The following is a 7,214-nucleotide window of genomic DNA, read 5'->3' as shown; positions in this document are numbered from 1 at the left end:
ACATTAAAATTATGAAGTACCTACTCATTACCTACTCGTATACTATATTAAAATATTAATATTAACATTAAAACCAGACTTAACTTGACAAATTTTCGTGAGCTGAAACAAAATTCATGAGCTACGGGCATAATAAATCTTAGATGTACAGATGAGTGTTGCACGAGTGCAGAACCACTTTTTACAACATATAAAAATGAAATAAAATATTAGTCAATGCCAAACAATTGGCATAAATATCGCAATAATGAACGTTCATTTTCTACACTTCAGCATAAACAATCTCGCAAGTTCTCATCATTAATACAGGAAATACTTGAATCTTTGTTATCATCAGAGGATTCCATATATTATCGTATTTTGGCGCAAAATTGACATAAAAGCATTCCAACGAGCCAACCTAAATTTTATTCCAATGGTAATTTTTTTTTAAATATATAAAACACATTTGAATTTAGTAGTCTATTTTGAATCCATCCAATCAGAGTTATAAAAAAAAAATTAAAACTGTATTTTTTTAAAAAATTTCTAAAAATACGAGTTTTTTTTAATTTTAATTTTTAAGTGTAAAATGCTACTACAAAAGATTTCACACCAAACTACCTCTTCATCCTAATCCTCTTATTAAAAAACTATCTACCTTGTCCATTCCAGGTAATCCACCCAGACGGTTTAAGCGATAGTATGGTGTTGGGACCTTCTGTCTCAAAATTAAAATTATCTTAACTTAAAAATTTAAGAACACAAAATAGGTAGTGTCACCAATGGGTGGCTTCTTCCCTCAAAAAATGCATATGTAAATTAATACCCTATGCACATTTGCTTATTGTTCTAGTTAAGAACAGATTGAAAATTTCTTATTAAAAAAAAAAAAATTTAAGTGCGACTTTTCTTTTTTGAAATACGTTAATTTATTAAAAATGTGGATCGTAGAATCAAAAGTTAATATGAAAATAAAATAAAATATATTTTAAAAATCAACATGGGTGAAAATCTTAAGTCAGTAATATTTTGGAAGTCATTAATGTCTGAGTTTGATACATTTTGCCGTGAAAAAAACTCGATTTTTTGAATTTTGTAACACATTAGAGGACGTTTCACCCGCATATGTTGTCTCCGTTTCGCGCGGGAAAGAATCGAGAAAGATACAGTTATAAGTTATAACTTATAACTAAGTAACGAAATTTTCACCACATAAAAAGGAGAATTTTGTCTGTGCAATATCGTTTTTATTTTTTCGATATCACTATACAAAAAAAATTGTTTTTTATACATTGATTTTGTGTTTTTTAAGCATGAATAACTTTTTTTGTAGTTCTGATATCGAAAAAATAAAAACGATATTGCACAAACAAAATTCTCCTCTTTATGTAATGAAAATTTCGTTTCTTAGTTATAACTGTATCTTTCTCGGTTCTTTCCCGCGCGAAACAGTTTTTGCAATGTTACGCACTTGTAAGACGGAGACAACACATGCGGGTGAAACGTCCTCTTAATGCAAGTGAGTAACTCCTACCCCGATCACGGTAGAAAAATTCAAATATATTTTTAAAATTTTTATCAGACTACAATTTAAGCCAATGCCTACATTGAAAGTGATTAGCCGTATTTTTAACTTAAAAAATGGTAATGTGGAACCCCTTTAACGTTTTAAATTAGTATTTAATTTCAAACTTTGAAATTTAAATACTTATAAAACAAAGTCGTTATTATCGCCTAGGTATGTATTTTTGGGTCGCTGCAAATTGCGTCCCGTTTCAAATTTTTTATGTAAATTGCGGCCCCGGTATATTATATATACATACGTAAATTGCGGCCCCGGTATATTTTAATATATTTTCCTACTTAAATATTTGTCATGTCATTGTAATGTAAATTACATTAAGGGTTACGAAATCAATATTTTCCTTCCCATTTTTCAGACTTAGGACTGGCAATATAATTGTATTCATATTGGTATGATTAAAAATATTGGTTTTGCTATTTTGTTTATAATTAAAAAATATATTAGTAAAAATGTATATGGTGAAAAAAATTATATTATAAAAATTCGAATTAATATACTGGTAAAAACTTATAAGATATATAAATTTATAATTTGTTCCGGAAGTTGTAGATGATTATGATCTTTAAAGCTATCTATACATATACTATTATTATTAAATTTTAAAAAACACTTACAAGTTTTAACTAACACCATGAATATCATTGTTCAGAAGTTTTTGAAAACGAAATTTGAAACCATCAACTATTTTCAACGTTTTATTTTTTTCACTTTTCATAACTTCCATTGTTATTAAATTCAAAAAAAAATCAAATACTAATTTACCAAATACCTACTGTAAATACTGTAGACCAATATAAAAACTCGTGCAAAATATTTCGATCAAATTCACATGGCACACTGGCGGCTAGTAATATTATATAAGTGAGCATCAAATGATATCCTTATCGATCAATATTAAAGATAATATAACCAGCCGACCGGAAATCGGAATATCCCGGGCCGCAATTTACACAGTATATAACTATGACCTTTTTTGCGGGACGCAATTTGCCAACTCCGGTATTTTTTAAATTTTTAATCTACTGTTATAGTAACGTATGAGGAACTTTGTATTAGATTTTTGACTCGAGAAAAATTATTTATTGAAAATGTGGTAGGTAGATGTAAATTTATTAAATTGAATAAATTTATATAATATTATTTCGCTGGTTTTTTCCGAGAATTTTAGAAGATATTATTTTTTATTTCATACGTAGCGTGTATAATACACAAACATTGTAAACTATTCCACATTATTAATTATGCATACGCTCTTAGTCACGTAAGTTAATCATATTAGTTATGAGATAATAAAGGGAAATTCCAGTTGCAAAGTTTTGTTTTAATTCATTTTAAATGAATAAATAAATAACACAATATAGAGAAAATCTTTTCACATAATATATGCTTTATTGTTACTAAACACAAAATGGTATTTGATATAATTGCGATCTGTGTGTTTTAATATATTTTACCTTTAGAACGTTTGACTTTGACATCATCCTGAAAATCTAAATTGACATAATTATAAAACGTATATTATTATTACGTTATCATGAGCTTTTAAATGCACATGCGTCCGTATACCTATTAAAAATAATTGAAAAGTGGACTAATTCAAAAAATCGTTCCAAACCTATATGTTTTAAAACGTTTTAATATGAAAACACTTTTAAAATAAGTAATTTTATTTTATATGGTTGAAACTAAGCAATGTGATGGTCAGCAAAAATATTTAGAGACATTAAAATAGATTCTGACCTACCTAGATCAGTTTACAGAAAATACTGATTTCACATTTTCACTACACGTAGTTATTAATTATTATAGACACTTACACAAAATTCACTACTAATAGTTTGATTAAATGTGATAATTAATAAGTATTAATGTACCTAGTATATCAGGCCATCGCTTTGTCAATTAATTCGATCGAGATTGATAAATGGCCCGTGATTGATTGGATATAGTACTTAATATAAATCGACCATAGTTTAAAATATTTCCTAAATTTACCTAATATCTGCAAGAATAATTTGAAATTTTCACAAAATCGGTTAAGTATAGCTTTGGAATATGATATATATAAGCTACAAACACATTTTCAACTCTCATATTTTTTTAGGATATCATTTTTTTTTCTGAAACCATAAAGGCAACGATTTCATGGATACTTTTAACTCATATTCTCGAGTAACCAATGGTAACAAACACACTTAATTTTTCCTTTACTATTGTATTATGATAATATATGTATAATCTGAAACCAATAGCAACCGTTTATAAACAAAAATAATTTTCAATTTCAATTTCAATTTGAAATTATTTCCATCATAAATCTAAATATCTTTTCTTAAATTTGCAATAAAAAAGAAACATAAGGACTGCTTATCGATATAAGCATATAACAACTACTATCCTATCTTTCAAGTTGGACCAAGAAAGAGACACATCATTTCATTAAAATCGGTTAGTGGTTTCGAAGTTGAACGTAATTGAATATCTTGACCCAAGTCTTATATTTATAAAGAAGATAATAATTATCATGTTAAGTTAAGCGCTTGAATTTTATCGATCAATTAAACAATTTACACCACTGCCATTCCTGTATCAACTTCTGGCATGCGTACTCACAAGTTATTTAGTAAGTATGTACAGAAATCTGAAAGCATGCCTGTGCACGAACTTTTTTCACTTGTTTATAAAATAAACTATACCTTAATTTTAATTTTTGTACTTAAAGTTTTTATTTAGTTATCGTAGTTACTGTAGTTATGATGAAGTTGTACCTGTAAAATATTATCATAAATTTATTAAATTATGAAAAAAAAGATTATTATTTTTAATTCTCGTTTTTTCTAATATTGACAACACTTCTGAAATTTTAACATCGATTTCTCTGTGAATCTGAAGCATATACTTAATTCATTCAGCTTCATCTGATTCATTGTGCATTTAAATATGTCATTATTATCCTTAAAGTTGAAGATAATTTTTCTGTAGTAATTGTGAAAACATCAGACAATGTTGAGAAAACATTTATAAACAGCATATAAAAAGATATAGAAAATAAAATAGATTCTATCTTTCACAAGTTTAACCATTGATTTCATTAATAAATGGTTCCCAATGAATGATTTTGGCTGAATCATTATTAACATCTTTTTGTGGTTTATAATTTATATGAAATTCTAAAATGTTTAAATGTTATGATTTTTTTTTGTCATTAATATTTATATTATTATTAAATTATGATTCATCTATTTTCAGATTGGGCGTATTTCCAATTAGCAGAGGCATTTTAGCATTTAATAAATTTTTGTTCTTTAAAAATCTTTGGATATATTGTTTACAAAAAAATCTATCCATAGAATAAAAATGTAAGGTCTATAATATTCATCATTATTTTCTGCGGGACACTGCACTGTTAGGTTTAATTTTTATTTCTAAAGCAGTAACAATTTTATTTGCTTCGTTTAAAATAATTTAAAATTAGTTTGTATATTCAATATTCTCATGAAAAATACACGATACTATACCTATACAGTTCATATACGATACATTATTTAAAGCCTCCGAAATATTCAAATCACTCTTGAAAATTTTTACTGATTGGTAAAGTGTATCTCAATGGCTCTTCTGAATACAATACTGACATAGTGAAGACGTTATGTCGAAATGTATTTTTTAATGATGTTGAATCACTTGAAATATTTGACGGTGTTTTGTATACATTCCTACTGCAAATTCGCGATTTTCTATTTTCCACGCAAACGATTGTATGTATAAAAATATTGTATACAGTACTACACTTACATACATCTTTAACGTACAAAATTCCATTTTTTATTATTATTTTTTTTTTTATCAATTATAGTACAAAACTCGATATTTGTAATTTTTATTTCAAACATTTGTCCGAAAATCCTAAATCCTTCAAAATTGATCCAATTTACATTAAGGATCGTAGCAGATGTGTTTTTAGATTATTTTATAGCCAATAAAAGTTGTTAAATTCAGTTCTAGAAATGTTAATTTTTCAAATTGTTTTAAAAATTATTTGACTGTTGGATTGATATGCGACATTGATAATTTTCTATGATTTTTGGCGTTACGATCTCGAATAGTTTCCATGAATCCTCGCAAAGGCTGTATTTGTTTTTCGTTCATAATTTGAGGTCCACTGAAAGTCTGTAAACGACGATGACGTATCAAACAATTGGTTGTAGCAACCATAATAGACAATATGGACTATCCTTAGACCATGTACTATGGATGGAGCCACGGCGTATTTTTTTGTTGCCGATATCATCGACGAGTCTCTTGATTAGGTGCTCGATATGTGCATGCGTGAGATTAATCGTCGCATATTTACCAGCTGGAGAATCAGATATCAGCTTAGACCATATAATTAATGCATAATTAATTAATGAACTTACACATGCAAAGTTAATCCAGGATTTAATTATACAGATTTTAAACAAAACACACATGCATTATTTTTTTTTTTTCGTATGGCGCTATGTCCGGGAGTAGGTCCGAAGGCCTAGTTCGGACACCTGTTTGGCAGAATTTCTATTGGGGCACCCGTAGGTTTCTGCCATGCCCCGGAGTGAGGGATGGCGGCACTTGTTCTCCGGACACCATGACTTGCCCGGAGAAAAATGCCGCCCGATAGGCGATACTGCGATAGTCGAGAATCGAACCCGGCCGGCTGAGCCACAGCCGACGCGTTAGACCATTCGGCCACCTCGTCCCCCACGTGCATTATAGTTAGCCATAATGTCAAAACTAAAAATGGAAGTTATTTATTCAATTTGTTTAAGGTTGAATAATTTAATAAGGTATCTTCTATTGTAACTTATAAGTGGTAGGCCGTAATAAGTTATAATTAGTATAATTATAAATAATAACTATAAAAAGCAGTATAACGCTATAAATTATAATATTTGATATTATCTCCGATTCTTAGATCATAATATATGGTCTAAGCTTAGATTATATTAATAATTAATATCATTAATAATCCAGATGATGAACATCGCGTAATCTCGTATAACCTCGTGCATGCGCAGATTAAGTACCTAATCAAGAGACTCGTCGATGATATCGGCAACAATTTTTTGTGTAGAGGTGTAGACATAAACATAATACGCCGTGGCTCCATCCATAGTTATGATCTAAGGGACTAACCATCTCTCATACCAGCGATAGCAGTATAGTCTATATTGTAAGAAACTAGAAAGATATAGCCAATATCCGTGTGATACTTATGACGTGACTCAAGGTGTACACTTTAAGTTTTACTTACAACTTACAAGGTGTATTTACTGTACATCACTGCAAAGCGTATTTTAACCATAGAGTAATATTAATTACTCTATGATTTTAATACACCAAGTACGTGACACTACTACACTAGTGCCACCCAGTGAAAAAAAAGTGTTCATATTGAACATACTTGGTTTCATCTATAGTCTATACCATAGAACAGTATAGAACAGTATAGATCCAGTAAGTATAATTTAATTAAATGCTCTGCATCACTGCTTGTGAGCTCGACTGCATAGACCATGGTAACAAGTTGCTACTAGCAACCGGATTTTACTCAGTTTTAGTACTGTTTTTCAACTTCGGGTCATCGAGATGGCGTTACGTGTTCGTTATT

This window comes from Diuraphis noxia, unplaced genomic scaffold (assembly GCF_037042655.1).
Source record: "Diuraphis noxia isolate RWA-SAM2 unplaced genomic scaffold, SU_Dnox_SAM2 contig0002, whole genome shotgun sequence".
NCBI classification, from domain to species: domain Eukaryota; kingdom Metazoa; phylum Arthropoda; class Insecta; order Hemiptera; family Aphididae; genus Diuraphis; species Diuraphis noxia.
Note: the sequence above shows the minus strand (reverse complement) of the source record.